Here is a 26205-nt window from a genome sequence, read left to right as displayed (position 1 = left end):
ATTCCTGACTCAACACCTTTGCCCATGCTGTTCCTTTTGTCTGGAAAGCTCTTCTTTTTGATCTTTATATTGAACTGGCTTTTTCTCATCATTTAGAGCTCAACTTCCTTAGAAAGATCTTCTTAGAAACATCTTCACCTTATCCCTCTGTATAAAACTGTTTTATTTTCTTATAGCCTTTCCTTTGTCACTGTCTGCTTATTTTGCTTCTTGATTTGTTTATTGGCTTCCTAATGGTTTTGAAACCTAATAGTTTCCCCCACTAGAAGAATGAAAGCTCCCTGAAAGCAGGGCCTTGTCTGCCTTATTCTTGCCTGTCTTATTCACCACTTTGTCTTTCCCTAGTGCCTAAAATAGTCAGAATCTTATTATGACTTCCATGGGCCAGAGTCACTTTTGCCTTCTTGGGCTTCCTCTCTCCCTCTCTCTCTCTCTCTCTCTCAGAATATATATATATATATATATATATATATATATATATATATATATATATATATATAAATTGGAGGTAAAAGATCTGTACTCCAAAAGCTATTAAACATTGAAGACAGCACAAACTAATGGAAAGATAGTCCATGCTCATGAACTGGAACAACCAATATTGGTAAAATGTTCCTACTACCCAAAGCAATCTACAAATGCAATGCAATCCCTATTAAAGTGCCAGCAACATATTTTACAAAATTAGAATAATCCTAAAATTTCTATAGAATGACTAAAGACTCCAGATAGCCAAAGTAGTCTTTAAAAAGAACAAAGCTGAAGGTATCACAATCCCAGATTTCAAGATACACTACAAAGCTGTAGCAATCAAAACTGTATGATACTGGCACAAAAATAAAAATATAGATCAAGGAAAAAGGATAATGAGTCAGGAAATAAACTCACACTTATATGATCAATTAGTCTATGATATAGGATGCAATAATATACAATGGGGAAAAGACAGTCTCTTCAACAAATGGTGTTGGCAAAACAGGACAGCCACAAGCAAAAGAATGGAACTAGACCAATTTCTTACACTATACATAAAAATAAACTCAAAATAGATTAAATATTTATTTTTTAAAAGATTTATTTATTTACTCATGAGAGATGCAGAGAGAGAGAGTCAGAGACATAGGCAGAGGGAGAAGCAGGCTCCTCACAGGGAGCCCAATGTGGGACTCCACCACAGATCCCCGGAGAAAGCAGATGCTCAACTGCTGAGCCACCCAACGTCCCTGGATTAAGAATTTAAATGTGAGACCAGTAAACATAAAATTCCTAGACAGAAACATAGGCAGTAATTACTTTGATATCAACTGCAGAAACATTTTTCTAGTTATGTCTCCTCATGCAAGGGAAACAAAAGCAAAATTAAACTATTGGGAACACCAAAATAAAAAGCTTTGGCACAGCAAATGAAACCATAAACAAAACAAAGAGGCAATCTATTGAATGGGAGAAGATATTTGCAAATGATATATGTGATAAGGGTTCAAAATTAAAAATACATAAAAATTTTATACAACTCAACACCAAAAAACCCCACAAAGAATTCAATAAAAAATGGACAGACAAGATGAATAGATATTTTTCCAAAGAGGACATACAGGTAGCCAATAAACACAGGAAAAAATGCTCAGCTTTATTAATCATCAGGGAGAAATGCAAATTAAAACCACAGTGAGATATCACCTTCTAATTATCAGAATGACTAGTATCAAAAAGAGAAAAAACAAGTGTTGGAGAGGATGTGGAGAAAAAAAAATTCTTGTGCCCTATTGGCAGGAATGCAAATAGGTACAGCCACTGTGGAAAACAGTATGGGGGATCCCTGGGTGGCACAGCGGTTTGGCGCCTGCCTTTGGCCCAGGGCGCGATCCTGGAGACCTGGAATCGAATCCCACGTCCGGCTCCTGGTGCATGGAGCCTGCTTCTCCTTCTGCCTGTGTCTCTGCCTCTCTGTCTCTCTCTGTGTGACTATCATGAATAAATAAATAAAATCTTTAAAAAAAAAAAAAGAAAACAGTATGGATGTTCCTTAAAAAAACAAAAATAGAAATACCATATGATATAGTAATTCCACTACTGGGTATTTACCTAGGGAAAATGAAAACACTAATTCAAAAAATATATGCACCCCTATGTTTATTGCAGTATTTTTTACCATAATCCTGCAAAATATAGAAGCAACCTAAGTGTTCACTGATAAAATGGATAAAGAAATCGTGGTATACATATACAAGGGAATATTACTCCACCCTAAAAAAAGAATAAACTCTTTCCATTTGCAACAATGTATATGACCCTAGAGGGTATAAGGCTAAGTGAAATATGTCAGTCAGAGAAAGAAAAATACTATATATTTCATTCATGTGGAATTTAAGAAACAAAACAAATGAACAAAGAAAAAAAGAGACAAACAGATTCAAATATAGGGAACAAACTGGTTTGCCAGAGGGAAGTGTGGGGGTGGGGTGGATAAAATAAAAGGGATTAAGAATATACCTATTTTGATGAGCAATGAGAAATGTATAGAATTTTTGAATCATTATATTGTACAAGTGGAACATATTATAATGTACATTAATTATACTTGAGTAAAAAAATAAAAATTTGAAACAAAAAGAAATTGGCACAAGACAGATTAACAAGAGAAAATCTAATTATGTGCATGTGAGGAATCTACATAAACATGAGAGATTGGAAAGATAATCAGACAAAATAAGATATATATTTCAACCTAAAGTAGGTAGATTTGGGTAGAGGCATCCTTTAAAGGAATGAAAAGCAATTCACAAAAAGATGAAAAAGAGTAAATGTTTGGTAAACAAATGTTTGCTGGACCTTGTCTCTATGGTACACAGAGATGACTTTAATCAAACAGATCTTGCTAGGCTCCTCCTCGTCTCCCATACCTAGTTTAAATCACATGATAGGTATCTGGAACAGGTCCTCTATCTAAATTCTTTTAGGCAATTAGCACAAGGAAAAAAAAAAAACTTCCCGAATCTTCTGTTTCTTAAAAATAATCAGCCTAAAATAATCCACACGCCAAGAGATACATTTTGGGGTGGCAAATAAAAAATATTAAAAATTATATCTTATGATTGTTATTGGTATAAAGACAGATATTAATATCATATATTAAAAACTTTTCTCGGACCTAAAATTTAATTTTTTTTCCTTCTGATTGAAAAGAAATTAAAACTTGTTTATGAGCCATGGGCACTGTATCTCCTAATGAAGTCACCCTGAGAACAGTGTCCTGGGCATGGCAGCTGCTCAATTGTTGAATGGATTAAATGGATGGCATGGAATTCAGGATAGTTGGACCCTGCCTCACTTCCACTTAACTGGTTAATAATCATCATTAGTCCTGTATTTGTAAACTAAAAGGGTAAAATCAGTTGAGTTTCCTTTTGTTTTCTCAACTCCTTCTCCGAAATTCAGTGACAGTTATGGTTTGTGCCATATCATTTCGCCTTTTATTACACACATCTACTATCTTTTATTGCTTTTGTGATTGTTTGAAGTGTTAGTCTTATCTCTATGACTAGATTATAGAGTCTTTCAGGACTAGGATTTTATTGTATTTTTCCTTATAATGTTCCCAGAGTCTATAGCACAGGATATGTGATTAACATTTCCTGGTTATTTGTCTGATTACACTTTTAGGTTATTATATACATAAAAAATATAGAAAAGAGATAAACTTTAGTTAATACATAGTTGAGTACTGGCTCAAGAGAGAAATGGCTTGAAAGGAAGTAGTGGGTGTTCTGAAGCAGGACTTTTCAATCTTTTTCAAGTCATGTCCTGGCATGATAGGAAATGGCCACATTTGCTCAGCACTTGGCTAAATGAATCAGGCTGCTTGAAACCAGAGGTGACTCAGACCCCACCACACCGTTCAACAATACTTTATTTTCGAGGAGGAAAAATAACTTACCTTCTATGTTCTTGGCTGAGACCCCTCTGTAATAAAAGATTAACAGGAGAAAAAACAAACAGATGTTTAATAACATATATACCTCTGGTATACATGGGAGACACCCCGAAAAAAAAAACAACTGAATAACTCTTAAATGGCAAATAATATGACCAAGCTATGACCTCCAATACCATCTCCAGCTAAAGACAAAAGAAGCTGTGGACATGAGGGGTGGGGAGTCAGTTACCAGGCAAAGCAGAGTTAACAAGGGTTAAGTAGTTATGCAAATTTTTTTCAAATATTTTATTTATTTATCTCAGAAAGAGACAGTGAGTGAGAGAGCAGGAGCAGGGATGGTGCAGAGGAGGCAGAAGGAGAGGGAGAAGTAGTCTCTCAGCCGAGTAGGGAGCGTGACGTGGGGCTCAGTCTGGCGACTCCAGGATCATGACCTGAGTTGAAGGCAGATGCTTAACTGACTGAGCCACCCAGGTGCCCCTAGTTATGCAAATTTAAGTCAGCTGCTTTCTCCACTGATTAGAGTTTCTAGAAATGTCGTCATATTTCTTTTCCTGGTACAGAGAGGGGGCTACCCCTAGAAATGAAGATTTTCCTTATTAGTGTCAATGTCTCTTATAAAAGGATAACTTCTGTTGTTTCTTAAAAATAATCGGTCTAAGATAAGCCTTATAACAAACAGACATATCTTGAAGTGACAAATTGTGCTCCCCTGCAGTGCCATAACTGCTGGACAGCCTTCTCTGAGATCTGCCATAATTGCTGATGTAGAATTATTAACTAATTTCCAGTGATATAATAGATATGTCTCCTATCAGCTGGTGAGAGCCAATTGCTAAATTGTTAGGAATTTTGCCAGACCATTGTTAAATAGAACCATTGTTAAAAATTAAATTATATAAAATTATAAATAAATTATATTAATAATGAGTATAATAAATCCTCAAAGCTTTACATTTTGCCATTTTATGGTTGCATCTTTTCTTTCTTTCTTTCTTTCTTTCTTTCTTTCTTTCTTTCTTTCTTTCTTCTTTCTTTCTTTCTTTCTTTTTCTTTTTTTTCTCTTTTCTTCTCTTTTCTTTTCTTTTCTTTTCTTTTCTTTTCTTTTCTTTTCTTTTTTTCTTTTCTTCTCTTTTCTTAAGTGGGCTCCACACCCAGCCTGGAGCCCAGTGTGCAGCTTGAATTCACGACCCTAGATCAAGACTTGAACTGAAATCAAGAGTCAGACACTTAACCAACTGAGCCACTTAGGTATCCCAATTTCTTATATTTTATTGTTAGCTATCTTTTTTAAGTTATTTGTGCTTATTATATGCATATGATGGAAACAACATAATGGTGTGCTACTACTCAGGCCCTCCCAACTCCAGTAATGTCAAAATGGTAGATTGAAATTGGCCCTGATGAAAGTATTTTCCCCAGGGAAATAAAAAAAAATACTGAAAATCAGGGCTTTTTCTTTCTAAAGGAAGAAAAGAGCTGTCTGTTAAGTGTCTATCACCACACTACTTTCCTTATCCCTCCTTCTTATATATATATTGAAGGGGTTCAGAACAAGTCTCCCCAAAATGTGCTACTTTGGCCTGTGGACTATTTTGAGCCAAAGGCAATCAAGACCCAGCCGACTCACGAATAACTTTTACTTCTCCTTTAAATGACCTAAAAGAATTTAGACAGGGGCCTGGCCCAGAAATAAAGCTATTACCAAGAGATAACATTTTTATCTGAATGACCTATCTGTATGGCAAGACAAAAATCTAATTACCAAACATCTGCTCTTCTTATCATCCTGTGAATCATCCTCCTCTCCTTTAAAACCCCAGGTCCCTATTCCATTCCTTAGCTCAAGATGGCATATAAGCCTCAATTGCCCGGGTTGTCCTTGGGTCTCATATTCTCGTTGGCCCCCATACATACATAATTAAATTTGTTTCATCCTGTTAATAATGCTTTATGTTAATTTGATTATTAGACAGGTCAAAGAACCTAGAAAGATAGAATTAAAATTTTTTCCTCCCTCATGTACTTATACCTGTGTACATGTCTGTGCATCCATAAACACATATACATACAGCAAGTCTAGATTGAAGATATTCTGAGGGGCTATGCAATCGATAGTCAACAAGAAATATTAGTAAATGTAGTAGGATCTATGAAATTGGAGTGATCCTCTGGGCAAATAAGCAAAGGGGAAGAAGGCACTTTTAATTCAGCCTTCAATTTGGCTGCTTTCCACCACTGGCATATGTCCAATTCCTACCCCCAATTCTCTACACCTACAACCAAAACTGTTGTGCTGCTCTTCGGTCCTTGGAACCCTGTTTGGTGACTAATCTGGTGAACTAATTTATACTTAGTTGTTAACAGTGCTTTAATGTATTATTTCTCCTAAGTAATACATTTTCATGTCCATAAGACTCTTTCATGCCCTACCTCCTTGAACCAGTGAGAAGAAGCCTATTTAACTTTATTTAGCTTCATATAAACTATGTTGTATTTTGTCTGCTAATTTCAAAGGGTCTAGAAGTTTTGAGATCTTGTTATAAGGTCAATAACAGAAAGGAGTGATTACTTACTCACAGTGAAGCAGGCAGTGAGGAGCGGCTATGAAGTAGTAGACCCACATATGAGAATGGGTCTTGCTATCAGCAGTAGTTCATCATGTGGGCTAGTATAATACTTGCCCTTTTTAGTTGCTACCTTTGCCCTTATTTTACAGGTCAGAAAGGCAAGACTCCTAGAAATCAAGGGAATTGCTGAAGATCGCAAGATCCTAATCCTAAATTACTAACTGCATAGTAACAATTTACTTCATAACTTAGTGGCATAAAACAATCATGTTATTAGGGTCCCAAATTATGTGAACTTGATATTTGAGAAAGGTTCAGCTGGACAATTCTGTCTTGGGGTGTCTTATGAGGCTGTGGTCAGATATCAGCTATATTGAAACACTTGGGGGCTAAAGCAGCTGAAAGCTGTCTCCCTTTCTCTCTCTTGAGAGATATTGATATTAAGATCTCTGTCTCTAGCTCTTTTCTGTGTGGAGCCATGTAGGGTGCAGAAGAGAAGAAAAAGAAGTTTCCTTCTTTGCCAGGACCCCTTAAGAAAAAGCAGAGATATTTTGCAAAGTTGAAAATCAAGCATCTGGAGAAAGAAGTTTGCCCAAAAGACACTTAAGCAAGCAGGAAGCTTATAGATTAAAAAAAAAGTTAAGCATTATCACAAGGAAGGTATACAGAATTGAAATTTGAATGGTCAGGATGTTAAGAAAAGCTGGCAACTTCCATGTATCTGTGGAATCCAAATAGGCATTTGTCATCAGAATCAGGTATCAATGGTGTGAGCCCAAAGGTTTGAAAGGTGTTGCTGCTTCTTTGTCTTTGCCAGATCTTCAATAGCATCTTTGTTAAGCTCAACAAAGCTTCAGTTGACATGCTAAGGATTGTGGAACCACATGTAGCATAGGGGTACCCAAACCTGAAGCCGGTGAATGTATTGATCTACAAGCGTTGTTATGACAAAATCAACAAGAAGCGAATTGCTTTGACAGACAACACACTGATTACTCAATCATCTGCCATCAAATAAATAAATATGCCATCATCTGCATGGAGGATCTGTTTCAGATCTATACTGTTGGAAAATATTTGAAAGAAGCAAAAACTCCTTATGGACCTTCAAATTATGTTCTCCAGGAGGAGGAATGAAGAAAAAGACCATTCATTTTGTAGAAAGTGGAGATGCTGGCAACAGGGAAGATTGGATCAATAGGATCATTAGAAGGATGAAACTAAGGTATCTACCATGAGGATTTTTAATCTGATCAGTTAATAAATGACTACTTTCAAATTGAAAAAAAAAAAAAAAAGATGTCTATTTATCTACCTACTTAACCTACTTACCTACCTGTCTAGAATAAGAGAGAGTCTCAGAGCTTCTCCACATGAGCCAGTTTGGGCTCCCTCATAGCATGGTGGCCCCCAGCACACTTGGATTCCTTACACAGTGATTCAGATTTTTGTCACAAGTGGGAGGCAAGGGGAGGAGTTACATCGCCTTTTCCGATCTAGCTTCTGAGTCATATAGTGTCACTTCTGTCACATTCTTGGTTACGATAAAGTCACAAATCCACCCATTTTCAGCTAGAGGAGAAATCAACTACACCCCTTAAGGTGAGAATGGAAAGGTTCTAGAAAGACATGTGGGATGACTGATACTGTTGTGGTCATCCTTGAAAATACTAGTTGATATAGATGATTATTCAACCAATCTAGAATTCTGAGCATAGTCTGTTTCTAGTCAAACTCTGCTCACTCTGCTGCACCATACACCATTCTCAAGGCTCCAGATGTGTGTTAATGTAGTGGCTGTCCAAGAAAGCAGGCTTCTCAGAAAAAAGTAAATGAGGGGAAAAGAAGTGCACAGAAAGGCCACACCACCTTACCCATCTCCAGGGCCCCACATTGGTGCCTGCAGCCTATCCACCCCTGTCTCCAAGCTGCAGTGCCAGCTGTCCTGGCCTACCATGCACAAGCAGGGTGCTGAGCCTTTGGCCGCCACTGTACAGGAAGCTGCAATACCCTGAGCAAATATTGTCCATCCTGTGCTGTAGGTTCCAGAAGACAGAGCACCCTGGCACCAGCAGGCTGGAGGTACTTAGCATGCAGGCACACTGCAGCCTGAGAGGTAAATTTCCTCTGCTGTTGACAACATGTGCATTCCGAAAGGGTGTTTTGGAAGAGTTGCTGTGATTTATCAAGGGATCTACAAATGCTAAGGAGCTATCTTCCAAGGGAGTGCGAATCTGGGATGCCAAAGCCTCCTGAGACTTCTTGGGACACCTGGAATTCTCCAACAGAGAAGAGGATTTAGGCCCAGTTTATGGCTCTTGGTGGAGAGGCACTTTGAGGCAGAATACAAATATAAGGATTCACATTATTCAAGGCAAAAAGTAGACCAACTACAAAAGGTGTTTGGCCAGCTGTCCTGGAGGTGAGGACATATGGGCTTGACTGTGCCCTCCAACGTGTCCAACTACATGCCAGGCTCACCAATATGATCAATACCTCACAGGCCTGAAGCCAGATGACTTTGTACATACTTTGAAAATGCACATATTTACTTGAATCATGTTGAGCCTCTGAAAATGCAGCTTCAGTGAGAACCAAGGCCTTTCCTGAAGCTCAAAATCCTTCAAAAAGTCGAGCTGATCCATGACTTTAAAGCGGAAGACTTTCAGATTGTGGGTTACAGTCCTCACCTGACTATTAAAATGGAAATGGCTGTTTAAAGTGACTTTAAAGGAGGTGTTTGAAGGAGATTCAGTCTTCAGGGGTTGGACCAGATGTCCAGGGAAAGCTCATTTGCCCTAAAGGGTGAAGGAACTAGGTCAAATATCTATTGGTTGACCAGTAGTTGTAGTTCATTAAAATTTAAGGATGTTGCCTCTGGCAAATGTAACCATAACCTCAAAGGTTCTCTTAGTAACAAAAGGCCTTGAGTTTGGTTAACTCAACAAGGATGTGTGAAAATGCTGATGTTGGGAATAAAGTCAGAGAGTGAAAATTTACCTACTCTTAAAAACATGCACATGCATTTCAATCCCACATTTTTATGAAGAAGGTCAGTGAATTTCAAGAATTACATATAAGCTACTCCCCTAAATTTGAGCAAGCTGAATAACACCAAATAGTCATAAATATATACAGTTGTGGATATAAACATTTAAAGTTATATTTGCTTTATATATTACTATAATAAAAGAGTATTCTGCAAAACAAAACAAAAAAATAACCATTAAATGATTCACATGGGTTAGTTATTAGAATTAAATTTTAATTACTCTTCCTTAAAGCACTGGCAAAAATTTGGTATAATATGAAAAGGCAATTTTTTTGTTTGTTTGTTTCTTTTATGAATTTCCCTTCTGTGGGTCTTCAGCTGTCTTACCTAAAACTATTCTGTGCTGGGATCTTTTTTTCCTCATATTGATGATGTCATTGTTTGCAGGAAATTCTTATTTTTTCCAATGCACTTGTTCAAAGTTCACCTTCAGTACTGCAAAGGAGGTATGTCCTCCCTGGAAAACACTTTGCGAAATACCTGCTACTAGTATTTATAAATGGAGAATTGAACCTTTCTCTATTTGCCTGTCTCATTTTGGTTCTCTCTGTATCTATGATCTGGCTTGACACTTTTGTTCTTCCTCTTTACAAAGGAGAGGTTTTATAGTATGTGCCTTTATTGGGTAAAGTAACTTCCTGGTGGGAACCTAAGCTGAACAAGAACCCTACTGAGCAGAAACTCAGACATCATGTCACCTCCAGTTAATGTAAACACCCTCCCAACATACACACACACATCATGCACTGTAGCTAAATGACAGTTTAATAACTTCTTGCCTAATATATGGTGAAGGAGGGTACCTTGCCTTAAAACTTTTAGAGCACTATGGGCAGCCCCAGTGGCTTAGCGGTTCAGAGCCACTGTCAGCCCAGGGTGTGATCCTGGAGACCCAGGATTGGGTCCCACATTGGGCTCCCTGCATGGAGCCTGCTTCTCTCTCTGCCTGTTTCTCTGCCTCTCTCTCTCTCTCTCTCTCTCTCTCTCTTTCTCTCATGAATAAATAAATAAAATCTTTAAAAAGAAAAAAAAGAACTTTTAGAGCACTAAGTGAGGTACTGGAAGAGAAACTTGGATATAGGAGCAAGACACAAGAATGAAAGAGTTTAGAGGCACTGACACTGCTAGTTTAGAGGAGGGGCTGCAATTCACAAAATGACATTGGGGCTCAAAGGTCACCCTGGTCACCCCAGTCTCATTCACAGTGAGTAGGACCCAATGGCTATACCACTCAAAGAGCACAGAAGAGATTAAGACTTTGAGACTAAGTGCTTAGAGCAAAATAAACCTGGGTTTTGAATCTCAATTCCACCCCTCTTAGCCTTGATCAGTTAATTTCTGGGGCCAGGTTTATCACCTAAAAAATGGAGGCAAAAATAACTATAATTGTTATAGAAAGCAATTTTGTATAGTTGCTTTCTGGACTACTGTGTCTGGAACATAATCAGCATTTCTTTCTTCTTTCTCCTCTGCTCTTCCTCTATCTTCTCTTAGGATGAATCTAAGAAATGGGTTACAACTGAGCCCATGGTGGGGGGATTAACAAGCTTTGCTTTGAGACACTGGGAAGATAGAAGTGGAGACTGACATATTCAGCTAATCCAGGAGGGTAGATGGGGAAGCACTGCCTTATGAGAGCATCTGAAAGTGGCAGTTGGACAATGTAACAACATTTTTTTTTATAACTACATTTTTTAACAGATACAATGGTTAAATTATGTAAGGACATGTGCAAGGATGATCATTGTGGCTTTGATTTTAATACAGTACTTATAAACTGGAAACATTTTATATATACCTTAATAATACATATATAATGGTTATGCTTAAAAATTATGATATATCCACATGATGGAATGATATGCATCCTTTAAAAAGAATGAGGTGGGGATCCCTGGGTGACTCAGCGGTTCAGCGCCTGCCTTTGGCCGGGGTCGTGATCCTGGAGTCCTGGGATGGAGTCGGGCTCCCGGCATGGGGCCTGCTTCTCCCTCTGCCTGTGTCTCTGCCTTTCTCTCTCTCTCTATGTCTATCATGAATAAATAAAATCTTAAAATGAAAAAGAAAGAAAGAAAGAAAGAAAGAAAGAAAGAAAGAAAGAAAGAAAGAAAGAAAGAAAGAAAGAAAGAAAGGAGTCAAACTGTATGTGCTAATCAAAATATCTTCAAGATATGTTGTTAAATGAACATGCAAGCTGCCAACGGAATGTGATTTGATTGAGTTAGAGTGTTTGCGTGTATAATGTGTTTATGTAAGAATATATATGATGGTGTAATGGATAATTACCAGATAATGGGGGTGGATTTTGTGGAATGGAGTAGGAATGAAGGATGTTCAGAGAGGAAGGTGTTTTACTTAAATTCTTGTAAGTAAAGAATTTTTGCTTGATTTTTTTTACATTAAGCATATATTTCTTTTCCAATGAACATTAAAAAACTAAAATGTTCCTTAAAAGCTACATAGCACAGAGAGAGGAAACAAACAAACAAACAAAAATAGCCCTGTGATAGCAAGAGATAGTTACAAAATTAAAATTCTCAGATGGCATTTTATGCTCACCATTTGCAGCAGAGGCTCCCTAGAACAGGTTCATGCTGAACACAGACAGGATATAGGATAATGAAAATTATGTAATTGACCTGAAGGAATCCACAGGTAGGATGTTTAAAGAAAATGTCCGGATTTTGGTCATACTCATTTTAGTGGTTCAGTCCTGGCTGCTCATTAGAATCACCTGGAGAGTTTTAAAAATCTACAAGACTCGCTGGCAAAGATGCTGATTTAATTGGTCTAGGGAAGGGCCAAATGTTTTAAAAGAACCCCAGGCAATTCTCATGTAACCTGGGTAGAAAACCACTCATCTAACACTGTTTATTACGTCTCATGATAATCAACACGCAATTCTTGACCATCTACTGCCCACCAGGTTCTGTGGTAGGCATGAACTATACAAATATGAAGTGATAAAAAAATATATAAGAATGGGTAAGGAACTGAATAGACATTTTTCCAAAGACATACAGGTGGCCAACAGACACATGAAAAGATGCTCAGTATCACCAATCCTCAGAGAAATGCAAATCAAAGCACAATGACCTATCCCCTCACATCTGTTAGAATGGCTAGTTTCAAAAAGATAAGAGATACTGACCGAGTGTCTGCCAAGATATAGAAAAAAGAGATCCCTTGTGTACTGTTGATGGGTATGTATAAAGAAAGAAATCCTGCTATTTGCAACAATAGATAGATAGATCTTGACAGAATTATGCTAAGTGGAATAAATCAAAGACAAATCTCACTTATATATGGAATCTAAAAAAGTTTAATTCATAGAAGCAGGGAGTGGTTAACCAGGGGCTGAGGGCTGGGGAAAATGGACAGATGTTAAGTCAAAAAGTATAAACTTCCAGTTATAAGCTGAATAAGCTCTGGGTACAGCATGATGATTATAGTTAACAATATCTTATTACAGGGACGCCTGGGTGGCTCAGTGGTTGAGCGTCTGCCTTTGACTCAGGGCATGATCTCGGAGTCCCGGGATTCAGTCTCACATCAGGCTTCCTGCATGGAGCCTGCTTCTCCCTCTGCCTGTGTCTCTGCCTCTTTCTCTGTCTCTCATGAATTAATAAATAAAATCTTAAAAAAACAAAACAAAATTGAATTACATACTTGAAAGTTGTTAAGAGAGTAAATCTTAAATGTCCTCACCACATATGCATACAAAATGGTAATTATGCGACTAATTGAAGGTGTTAGTTAATGCTATGATGGTAATCATTTTGCCATATATATGTATTAAGTTAACACGTTGTACACCTTAAACTTACATAATGTTATGTCAATCATATCTCAATAAAGTTGGATAAAAATCAATTAATCAATCAATCATAGGACCAGCCCCCAAATATTTAGGACAAGTGACAAGATATTTGGATTTGGTACATTTTAATGTTTCTGTAACTGTGCAGTTGGTAGATGACAAGCAGAAAATACTTTAAAAATAAGGAGTGGCATATAAAATAATATGTTCTATTTTTAATAGTGGATAACTGAATAAAGTAGGTTCAGTGGTATATTACCAATTTAAAAAGAACTATCATGTATGTGATAATAAGTATTCTAAGAGCTTGCCTAGTACCTGAGCCATTTTATACCAAATGTGTTCCATGGGCCAGCAACATTATCATTATCATTGGAAGCTTGTTTGAAATGAAGAATCTCCAACTTCAAGCAAACCTACTAAATCAGAATCACCACTGAACAAAATCTCCAATGATTCATAGGCACATTTAAGTTGAGAAGCATTGTGTTAGCTCTTAAAAGAATTTAAAACATTTTAGACTTCCTTGACCAAATCCTATTTTATTGACATTAGCTACAGATTTGGTTATCCTGAAATCAAATGGCTCGCTTTATGGAGAATCATAAATGGTATATATCTCAACCACTGCTGTAACAACGACATCAATAGATTGACATTTTTTTAGTCGCTACTATATGCTGGGCACAATAGATACTTTATAAATACTATTTTCACAAAAACTCTAAAGAGGTAGGTATTATTTTTCCCCATATATTGATGAGTCAAAAAGTCTCACAGCTGATAAATGATAAAACTAAAATTTAAATATAAAAATTGATTAAAAACTCAGTTGTTTTACTATACTCCACTGGCTTTTCAATGCTGATCATAGTTGTGATGCCAGAGCAGAGTATTTACTACACTTTCAAAAAATTATTAAAAATCATTTTTAAATTATTTCAAAAATTATTTAAATAATCTCTAATTAATTTAAAGTTACAGGCATTGCAGAACCACACAATAACAAGAGGGGAAAGTTACATCATAATCCATGAGTTGGTCAATCATGTATTATATTTTATTTCACACACACACACACACACACACACACACACAGAGACACACAATTTCACTTTGCATAATAATTTGATCTATCGGTGTATTCAGAAAACTTGCAGTGAAAAAATATTCAGGCCCTGAAATGTAGCCAAGAAGAACATTTTGTTCAAATTGCAAATAAACATTAATAAAAATAGGTTTATTCAAAAATAAAGATGGAGCTTTTCAGTACAGAAAATGTGCAAAGGTATATAGGCTAGCTTCTAAGTGGGTCTTCTCTTTCCTGAAAAAATGCCAAAGTAGAAAATCAGTCTGAGATGAAAAAAGCCTTGATATCATCTATCATATATCATAAGATGACATTTAATCCATTTCCTTACTTTGAAGACTGATTAAACTTCAGATGGAATTCAGTTAATAAATCCATATTAGCACAATACATCCCCAAGGCATATCTCTCATAGTAACAAAGCTTCTCCCCGCTGATCTGTGTTAGCTCCTACCTTGGACTTAGGACTTGAACAATTTTGTGGCAAACAGGTGTTGTTCTGGCCAAGTAAAGTCAATTTTTTCTTATAGCTACTAAAAAAGCAATAGAAGACTAATCACTGACCATAGAAGTAATATATTTTCAGCATGGTTGGACATATCTGGATATACATATGTCCAGTCATGCTGAAAATATTCAAAACAAGGAATTGTACCAGGGTGATGTGAAGAATTTAATTAAACATGAGGTGTCTAAATCCTCTCTTAGATTATGCTTCTGTGGCACATAGGGAATGTTAAAGAGTTAATTGAATTTGGCATTTGTGTGCAACCAGTCGCCACATCTTTTACTTGGCTTTATCCAGAAGAAGAACAAACTCATACATTCATGAAAGGAGGTAGTTTCACAACTTGGAAGAAAGGGGCCACCAAAGTGAGGCTCCTACAGTTTCCCCTAAACCTGGGACATAGGGATGCTATCTCCCTTGGTGTTTAGATTTCAAAGATATGACCCCAAAGTCTTTTTTTAAATTTTTTTAAAATGTTTTTATTTTAATTAAATTCCATTTGCCAACATATAGTATAATACCCAGTGCTCATTCCATCATGTGCCCTCCTTAATGCCAGTGGCCTTGCTCTGTCATAAAGCCAACAAAAGGCCTATTTAGTAAAATACTAGCAAACAAAATTCAACAGTACATTTTAAAAAATCACATACCATGACCAAGTGGAATTTATTCCTGGGTTGCAAGGATGGCTCAACATTCACAAATCAATGTGATACATCACATCAATAAGAAAAGGATAAGTACTATATGATCGTTTCAATAAATGCAGAAAAAACATTTGACAAAGCACAAGATCCATTCATGATAAAAACCCTCAACAAAGGAGGTTTAAAGGGAACATACCTCAACATAATAAAGACCACATAAATTTTTATCTTAAAAATATTGAGTAAAACGTATATTACAATTTATTATACTATGATTCTCAATCCCCTATTCTATTCCTGGGCCAATACAATACTGGTTGAAATTTAAGGAGAAAAACCATTTGCTCTTCTGAATGGAGATTTTAGAAATCTCCATTTAGTAGGCTCTATGCGGGGCTTGAACTCATGACCCTGAGATCAAGACCTGAGCTGAGATCAAGAGTTGGGCACTTAATGAACTGTGCCACCCAGGTGCCCCTGTAATCTCCATTTTGCAATACTCAACACTCATTCATGATTAAAAATAATAAGTAAGTCAGGAATATAAGGAGTCATCTTTAGTCAGGTAAGAAGTATTTATTATTTAAGTCAGGAGCTAAGCAAGGATATCTGCTATGTCTACTCTTCAGCCTTGTTCTGGAAGCCCAAAGCAATGGATAAGACAAGAAAAACTAATAAGAGAAAGAATCCCTGGAAAGAAAAAGATAAAAATCATCACTTTCAAATAATAAGTCTTTCTTCCTATCCAGTCCAACACTAGCAATTTCCCTATTTTTCATCACTTTCTTGGTAGCATTGTTTCTAACTTCTTGGAGATTTCCTCAAATTTATCTTCCATCACTGTTTTAATTTCCAAGAGCTTTTTTCCTTTACAATGTTCCCCTTTTCTTCTTATCCTGCTTCTCTTAAAAAAAAATGCAATCTCCTCTCATCTCTTTGGCAATATTAGGATAGTTGGGTTTTTTTCTAATGTTTTCTTATGCTCCTTGCATTTTTCTATTTCCCATGAATTTCCTTCTGCCCTGCCCTCCCCACTTTGCTTTGGGCTTATGTTTTTCATTCTAATGGCTTTCCTCAAATGCCTGGTCATCTTGGTGGATCCATTGATAATTAAAAATCTGTTCCTGGGTGGGGGCAGAGTTTGCTGACTTCTGGGCTTTCCTGCAGGCTGACCAAGGCTGACCTCTCTTTTTCCTGCAGGCTGACTCACCATTTTTCTGGGACACCCACAAATCACTGAAAATCTTTCTCTTGGACTCATTTCTTTCTCATTTTTTCTATTTAAGTATTAATCTGGCTTCTAGAGATATTAATACCAAGCAGGAGAGAAGAACTAAGGCATTCCTCATTCAATATGTATACCTTTACTCACTGATCTATTTTCTGGATGTGCCCCTCACCCCTTCCTCAGCTGTGCCCACTTACCCTGAGACCATATCTTGCCTGGTTTAACTTCTCTAGAATAGAAGAAGAATCCGGCTGCATATGGTGGGAGACTTTTTTTTTAAAGATTATTTATTTATTTATTCATGAGAGAGGCAGAGACATAAACAGAGGAAGAAGCAGGCTCCCAGAGGGTAGCCTGATACAGAACTCGATCCCAGGACCCCAGGATCATGACCTGAGCCAAAGGCAAACACTCAACCACTGAGCCACTTAGGTGCCAAGGCAGGAGACTTTTATACACTTTCATCTTCCAAAATTCTCTTGACATCTCTTATTTATTATTTTATCCTCTCCATTTTAATCATATCCCAGTTTAAAAAGGGAGTGGAGACAAAAGGCTTTGTCAGTCTGCCATGTTTAACCCGCAACTCATGCTTGAATATTAGTCCAAAGGCCTTGAATATTAGTCCAATTTCAAGTTTTATACATTCAGCAATTCCTCAGTATGAGTGGATTATGAGTTTTGCAATACCAGAAGCTCAAACCCACAATACTATGAAATGAGCAAGAATAAAAGATGTAGCACCTAAAAGTGTTAAGTTCTGAGAAGCTACTGCAGCCATTGCAAAAACTCTGGCAAGCCCTCAATTTGAGCAGTAAGAGGTCTGAGCAGTAAGAGGCAAAAAAGGGAATTTCAAAGCCAGGTAATCTTGAATCTCTGCAACTCAACAGCAAGGGGTCACTTTTTTAAAAATCTCTTTAATTTACCCTTATTTCATTGAATTATAGATGCCTGCCCTAAAGATTAGAAATGAGGCAGGGTTATCCTACAGAGAAGAACAAGAAGAAGTCCAAAGCTTTTCTCTAAATCCATTATAATTGCAGATCTGTTAGATGACACCCAAGGCCCTATGCTTAGTTTTGTGTTTTGGACAAAAGTAAAAATCTCAAAATTTCAAGGATTTTCAAATAGAGGCCCAGAGATTACCCTAATTCCAGTCAATCACAATTGGATAAGAGGGACTGCTTTAACCATGGGAGAACACAGAGGAGAGCATAGCTGCAGTTAGCAGGCGACATAAAACTTACAAGTCAATCACAGAGAATCAAAAACATTCCTTGTTGTCATTTTCACCTTCCCTGAATGTGTTATTGGAATTGTTATGTGGCCTTTAGATTTCACAGTAAAAGAAGTGGCTGGGACCCAGACAATTATTCCTAGATATGTAGAAATAAAGTGAGGAGGATTCAGATAATATATAGTTGCACTAAATCAATATTTGTTGGCAGTACATCTAAATATCGAGTTTCCCAGTTGATGAAATTCAGACTGTGTAAAGAAGACTAACTGCTACTCAGAAAACCCTTGAAACTTCTGTATATAACTCAATATATTTTCAAACAAAAGTCACTGCAGGGCTCCTTAAATATCAAAATACTCTAGAATAAATAAGAAAGAATTCAAATTATAAACCTTGAAGCAAATATGATTTTACAGTAATCATCTATTTCACAGGAATGAATAAGACAGTCCTAATGCTCATTCTGTGGGGAGTTTGGAAAGAAAAAGAAAACAGTCCTCTAGTCAGTAGGACAGGACAGAATAAAACACATCAGCAGCAACCAAAATCCCCACAACTGACAGAAACATAAAGCTCATATAAATACTAATCAACACAACATGTTAATCGTATTTGTAAAAAGTATTAAGGAAAGATGACGAGGGCTTCTGTAATGATGAAATGTGTGCATTTTAGCTCCAATTTAAGATCTAAAAATTGAGAGCATCCCTCTCTTTTATCCCCCATACACTATTAGGCAGTCAATCTAGACATAACTCTTTAAGATTAATTCAGTCTCAACTGTGACATTTTGTCCTCCTGAATCACTTTTCTCTTTTCCCTGTTCCTAACAGTGAGCTGAGGTTTACCTAGTATTCAGACTGTTACATGATTGTTCCACAGGCCACTAAAAGCAATGGAAACAGCCCCAGTTACTATGGGCATTGCTGTCTTAGCCTTATGGGCAAGGGAAGCAGGCACACAGACCAATTTTAAATGGAATATTGGCAAGATGTATAGAGATTATCCTGTCAAAAATCAGTAGAAGATACGTTTATGCTACTTACCTGTAGAGAAAGGTATTCTCTTCTTGAGCTCATTCATTTTCAACCTAATGTAACCTGGAAAAACCTAATATGGTGCTTCATAACTAAGATAGAAAGTAGGACTTTCACTGGAAAACAAAACAAAACAGAAAGACAAGAAGTAAGATATATTTGTTCTCTAAAATTCTTCTTCAGAAACATTGCAGCCAATGCTTACTATTCTTTTAGATCCACTTGGTGATATTGCTATCATTTTTTGATTAATTTTCATAGAGTAGCAGACATAAATCTGACTCTCATAAAATCTCATTTTGCTAATAAATGAAACATCTTTCTCTTTCTTGCAAACTAAGCGAGGGTTGCGGGGTAGGAGAGGTAGTTTCTTCCCAGATTATGTGATTATGATAGCTTAAATGAGGTTCTCCCTTAAGCAGATCCTAAGCCAAGAATGTGGCTACAAGTGATCTATTAAGGATGTGCTATTCAAATAGGCAGTGAGAAGAAGGAGGAGGATTAGAAAGGGGACCAAGTCAAGTAAAGGTGATGTTTCAAGGAGGAAGTCCTAGGCCTGGCCTGATCCTGAGGGGAGATTGATTATACCTCACAGTTTCTCCATATGGAAGCAGAGAGCTGAGCTTTTATACTCCATCACCCAGTTGTTGGTTGCTAATGCCCAGAAGGGATGGGGAGGGACTCTTCTAGGCTCCTTCACCTCTTCATTCTGGCTGCATGGGCAATCCTGTGAAGGTACAGGGGTGGATTTTTAGCAGGGTCAAATTGGGAAGCTGGAGGATTGATCCAAAGGCCTCTAGGCAAGGTACCTTATATCTGCTGTAAAGGGTATTCATGTTGTGTTATTTTAACCTGGAACAGAAAGTTTCCCTTCTTCTTACATCACTATCTATGATCTATATCCTATTCATAATGTCCTGTTGAGGACCCCTGCTTTTGAGATCTGCTACTTGATAGTCTCTAAACTCCAAGTCTTTCACATTACATCATCTCTGGTTCTGTAACATGAAGCATTTTATGATCAGCCTGTGTCAAAGCCAAGGTATTCCCTAATCTAAGGGTGAGGGGCTAGTTGGGCAATTTGAGGATGAAAGCTCTTTAGATACTTTACTTGAAGTAGGGCTGAGAGGGAAGAAGATGATTGGAGATATGTCCATGGTCTTCACACTGGCCTTTTGCCAGATGAACTAAACCTGTGTACGGCTGAGTTTGAAGAGAATCCAGATAGCTTCAAAAAGTTCTCACAGAGACTCCTTTGCCTGACTCCCAGAGCGCTTAGGGCCCATGTGGGCTCAAACTTAGCAGGGAAGATAGGACAGAAGGAAGAATAAGTCTTCCTCCCTAATTACCAAGAATGATAATTCCATCATGAATGGAAAAGATCCAAGGATGTTGGCCTCTGGGACATAGTTTGATATTTAATGTCCATATTTCATTCTTTGTTTTTAAAAATGAGTCAGACTATAAGAACTGAATTATGTATTCTCTTCACTTCTACAAACAAAAAAAGTCTTCCCACTTTGCCTTTATTTCCCTTATAAAAACCCTTTTTTAAAAAAGGATAATGATTATTGTTCCATTATATGTTTACAAAATCTAGGAAAAACTTACAAATGAATATAACACTTAGGAATAATGAATTATTTATTAGATCTTTGCTTGAACTCTGAAGTCTGATCAAAGAAAACTTCTGATACTTATTCTATTAATTATGAATGGCAAACCTTCATGCTTTCTGCTAAGAGTATTAAATGTCACAAATCAGCCCAATTCCTCTTGATTCTTTTCCTCTACATGGCAGGGAAATTTTCCCTCCTCTGTGTTTAGCTTGTGTACCTCACAACCCCACCTGTGAGCTTCCACCTGCTTAAATTCTTCTCAGCCTTCAGGCCAGTAGAAATGCCCCTCCTTGAAGAACAGTTCCCAGGTTTTTCCCACTGAAAGTAATTCTTCCCTCCAATGATTCAGCATCTCTATGATCTCACCTTTGTACTCTAATCCATGTAGTTAGCTGTTTTCCCATCTCCCAAAATAGATTTTAAGTTCCAATTCATTTTCGCATTTCTATAGTGACTAAAGAAAGGCTTAACATATAGATCTTAACAGATGTTGTTAAGTTGAATTTGCTTACTTAAAGGAATATTTGGGGGGCACCTGGGTGGCTTAATCAGTTGAACATTCAACTCTTGATCTCAGCTCAGGTCTCGATCCCAAGGTCATGAGTTCAAGCCCTGCATTGGGCTCCATGCTGGAAGGGGAGAGGTAGGTAGGTAGGTAGGTAAATAAATAAATAAATAATTTTGCGTCTCTACAACGTGCTGGAAAAATGTGCATAAAAAGATGAAAGTGACAGTTCTTGAGCTTCTAGTCAAGGTTTAAAGACAACCATATTAAAAGAAAAAAGGCAACAGATTTTACTAAATACTGTAGAAGGAGTTGAATACAAAGTGCCATGGAGTATCACAACTGCTTACAAGAAGGGTAGTAGGTATCTTCTCCATTAAAGACAAGGAAGATCAGGCTGATGGACATCATATGGTAACCATGGTGGGTTAGGACTTGAAGAGTGCTCATCAGACTCTCAGACCAGTGTTCCTTCTACTTACCGCGGGAGTTCCACTCTAGACAAAAGTTGGAGGGCTTCCCCTTGGAAGAGAGTACACAAAATGGCTATAAGACTCAGGTAGTCTGCCCAGCATGTGTTTAAAAAAACAAGAACCTAGTTTCTGGATATAGTCAAGTTTAACCTTGAATATGGCCAGAGTATCCAGTCCTGAAAGATCCCCTGGAACAAATTCAAGGACATGAAATCCCACTAATATTGATTGCTATGAGTTCTTTTCAGTGTGGTTCTCTTTTTTAAAAAAGGAAAATACTCATATTATTTTAGCATATTAAGCTAATTTGTACTCAGGTATTCTAAGATAGTTTTTGTTCCTATGGAAGAACCATGATGTTGGTAAAAATACTAGATAGGCATTTGAGAGTTTCAAGACTTGTGTGAGCAATTAAAACAGTGATGTGAGCCCTGAGAGAATAACAGAATACAGCCCTAAACTATTAAGGGAAGCAAACGCTGGAATTTTTTTTTTTTTGGAAAACACACATATCAGAGGTATCTTTTTGGACTTCACAGTTAATAAAAACAAAGGAAATTATATTAGAAGTAGAAAAATAGCACAAAAACTTAGATTCTCCCTCTTAACATTTGGCTGGAGAAAAGTGAGTGGTGGGAGAAAAATAACTATGTAGGAAAAGACACGTTTGTTCACCATCCCTGAGTAGTTTCATGAATTCACCTTCAGTAAATGAAGTCCTGTTACTTCTCTTTAGACTGCTACAGAGCTCAAGGCGTCAAAGGACCAGTGTTATTCTATTCATAACCCTTTCCATAGTGTTTCATTCTACAAACCTGAAGAGGGCTCCTCCTACTGTTTAAATGGCAGATTGCGATTCTGTACCTCTCCAGTGGCAGCTTAAGGTAAAAGAGGACTGTTCCACACTACAGCCTCACACCAGCACTGATTATATCTCAACTTCCTTGTGAGCCTGAAGAATTAGTCACTGTGAATCTTCATTACAACACAGCTAATGAGTAAATAAAATCAAGAGGGAAAAGGATAATTTGGTTAAATATGCACTAGGGATGGAAAAACAGACAGGGACATTAATTCTACTTACAGGGTTTGGCTTCAAATCAAGTCACATCATGACTAGTTATCAGCTGCTATTAAACATAAGTCATCAGAGGTTTCACTATAAAACTCTTCAGCTTAGTACGATGCTGGGAGAACCAGAATATAAGTGTATTTAGGTATCAGTACCAGTTTTTGGTAAAATTCACACCAAAGGTAGTTCATTATAGGTTTCTCCATACACCTTTATTTAAATGGAAAATCAACCATTACAATCAATAGGCTGATTCTATTGCCTACTTCAAAGCTTTCGGTGGGTGTTCTTTAGCAACTCCCTTCTGTTTGGTCTAAAGGCAAAGGTCATTTTCTCAAGGCAGGTGTGTTCAGCAAGAAAAGAGCTGTGTAACACCCTCTGTATGGAAAATTCTCAGCAGGATAAACTTCAATGTTTTATAACCCTGAAACACATTGAAGGCATTCTAGGCAGTGAAAGAACAGTGTATTGGGAGTTTCTTTAATAAATATGAGTCTTGTAAAAATGTAAGGATACAAAACCAAATAAACACATACTTTTTCTTTAAAAAAAAAAAAAGACTTATTTATTTATTAGAGAGAGAGAAAGAGCACAAGTAGGGGGAAGGGCAGAGAAAAAGGGAAAGAATCTCAAGCAGATTTCCCACTAAGCATGGAGCCCATCCTAGGACTTAATCCCAACACCCTGAGATCATAACCTGAACCAAAATCAAGTCAGATGCCCAACTGACTGAGGCACCCAGTGCCCCCCAAGAAATACTTTTCAAGTCCTTCTATAAAAGACATAAATATCAGCTGTCTTAGTGCTGGACTGGCCCCAGGAAGAGTTGGCAGCCATCGAGGAAAAAGCAAAATAGGAACATTGGCATGCATCTTCAAAGCACTGTATTTCAATCCTCTCTTTTCTCCTCAAACCTCTGATCTCATTTCCATCATCCTTACTCTCAGCAGACAATTTTGTCTCTGACTTCACAGAGAAAAAAGAAGCCATTAGATAGCCCTTATTTTCTTACAAATAAAAAAAAATCTCTCTAAATTTACTTGCATCTGCATATATCCTCCCTCTCTCTCTCCTCTTTAATATTGACAAAAATGTTCTTTTCTTCTCAAAGGCCAGAGTTCTCTGTGTTCTCTGGGTCCTCCCTTCTCAGCAACTTGTCTAGGCTCCCCTATCTCTATTCATTTTTAAGGTGAGTCCATCCACTCCCATGACTTCAATACTTTTGGGTCTATGCAGGACTTTTCTAAAGTCCTAGATTACTTACCTATTTGACAGCTCCACGTGGACGACCCACTCTCAACAGGAGCTAAACATGTGAATTCTACATGAAGACCACTGCCTTATTGGTGATGCCAAACTCAGTAAAACACACAGCCGTCCATTCTGTTGCTCAAGTCAGTTACCTAGAGAACTTGGTCACACTTCCCTGGTCCTTGCCTTCATGTCTAATAAAATACCAAGTTTAAAAATATGACTCAGATTTACTCTCTCCAATTCTGTTATCATCACCATAGAACCATCCACAACCACTGCTCATTTGGACTATTGCATTGGCTTCCTAACTCATCTCCTGTATTCATTTCTGCTGCTCTTCATATAGTAGCTTCTCTGTCCTTTTTAGAAACCAAACCAAACCAAACCATCAAGCTATCATTCCCCACCGCAAACCTGCTCAGTGGTGTTTCACTGCAAATGAGTTGGCATAATGAGCATGGTTCTGATGAACTGTCTCCATGCACCCCTCTAGCCTCTGCTAGATCCCCTCCCAATTTCCTCAGTGGCTTTCTTTGATCCTTGAATAGGCCTGGCTTCCCAATTCAAGCACTCAAGGGAAGATCTCATCCTCGCTGTTAACCTAACTCCTACTTATCTTTAAGATAAAAGTTAAAATGTCTCTTCATCAGACAAAAATACTCCCCAGTCTTCATTTCTCTACTCTACTCACCCCCTACTGAATTAGATTCTACTCTTGGAATACTTTCAACTTTTTATTCCTTGCGGTCACCAGAATTACATTGTCATTTTTGTTCATGGGATATTTCTCCTGTTTATAAGTACACTGGCAAAAAGTATATACTCAGTAAATGTTTGAATGATGAATGAGGAACATCTGGGTGGCTCAGTGGTTGAGCATCTGCCTTTGGTTCAAGGGGTGATCCTGAGATCCGGGATCGTGTCCCACATCAGGCTCCTTGCAGGGAGCCTGCTTCTCCCTCTGCCGGTGTCTCTGCCTCTCTCTCTGTCTCTCTCATGAATAAATAAAACCTTAAAAAAAAATAAAGTTTGAATGATGAATGAATGTATGTTATGTATGAAAAGCGTTATGTTCCTAAGTATCATTTTTATAATTTTTTTCCTTTTTTTTTTTTTTCAGAAAGAGAGAGTGCATATATGTCCTGAGAAGTAGGGGAGGAGGGGGAGAGAGAGAGGGAGAATCTTAAACAGCCTCCATGCCTAGCATGGATCTTGATGCGGGGCTTGATATGATGACCCGGAGATCATGACCTGAGCTGAAATCAAGAGTTGGACACCTAACTGACGGAGCCACCTAGGTGCCCCTATTTTTATAATTTTTATAATCAGCAAGTAGAAATTGGCTCAAAAAACTTCAAATAGTGATTTGAAATTGGAGTATATATATGTGCATACACATATACACACACACACACATATATATATTTCCCATTCTTCTCAAGAATCTTTCCTTTTATTAAGCACTATGCTAAGTTCCATCAGAAATTAGTGGTGTGAACAACAAAGTAAATTTCTTCATTTCCTGCTACAGACAGAGATTAGGGCATCCTATCAAGTGATAAAAGCATTTGGAATTTCCCTTTCTCAGTAGCTAAATGCCTACATTGTATGCCATTCCAAATAATGTGCAGTATGGTTCTGGGAAGCTGCTTTTTCCTCCTGTGGTCAGCCTTTTGATCAATCAAAAATACAGTCTCTATCACATATTCTCCTGCCTTAAACAGTATAAAGAATTTGGAGGATCTCTCTAATTCACCATAGCAATTTATCTCAGTGTGGACCCCAGACTACCGCCTCAAAATAACAATATGTACAAAAGAAAGTTCTCACACCCCTCCAAAGATCTACAGCTGTCTGTGGAATCTTATCAAATTCTCAGGTGATCTTTCTGCCCTTAGAAATTTGAGAGCAAGTGACATGGAGGTTGTTAGTTCCTGCAGAGGAGGATATAAAAATTTTTGTTTCAATTGAGCAGCTTCTCAATTCAGTTTCTTTTGACCTATCAAAACAAAATCATTTAGGAACCCCAGAGGACATGGCCACAGCAACTTGTGCTAGACACATCTCCAAACGCAAAAGAAAGAAAAGCAAAAAATGGACTATTGCGACTTCCTCAGGATTAAAAACAAAAAACAAAAAACAAAACAAAAACAAAA

At 37.4% G+C, this 26205-nt stretch overlaps 1 pseudogene; it reads left to right on the top strand.

Annotated features, from left to right (window-relative positions):
* The first annotated feature begins 8595 nt into the window (after positions 1–8595).
* On the top strand, positions 8596–9224 carry LOC144288343 (thymidylate synthase pseudogene; annotated as a pseudogene).
* The last annotated feature ends 16981 nt before the right edge of the window (positions 9225–26205 follow it).

This window comes from Canis aureus, chromosome 18 (genome assembly GCF_053574225.1).
Source record: "Canis aureus isolate CA01 chromosome 18, VMU_Caureus_v.1.0, whole genome shotgun sequence".
NCBI lineage: Eukaryota > Metazoa > Chordata > Mammalia > Carnivora > Canidae > Canis > Canis aureus.
The sequence above is the reverse complement of the archived record's forward strand: the minus strand, read 5'-3'. Positions and strand labels throughout refer to the sequence as shown.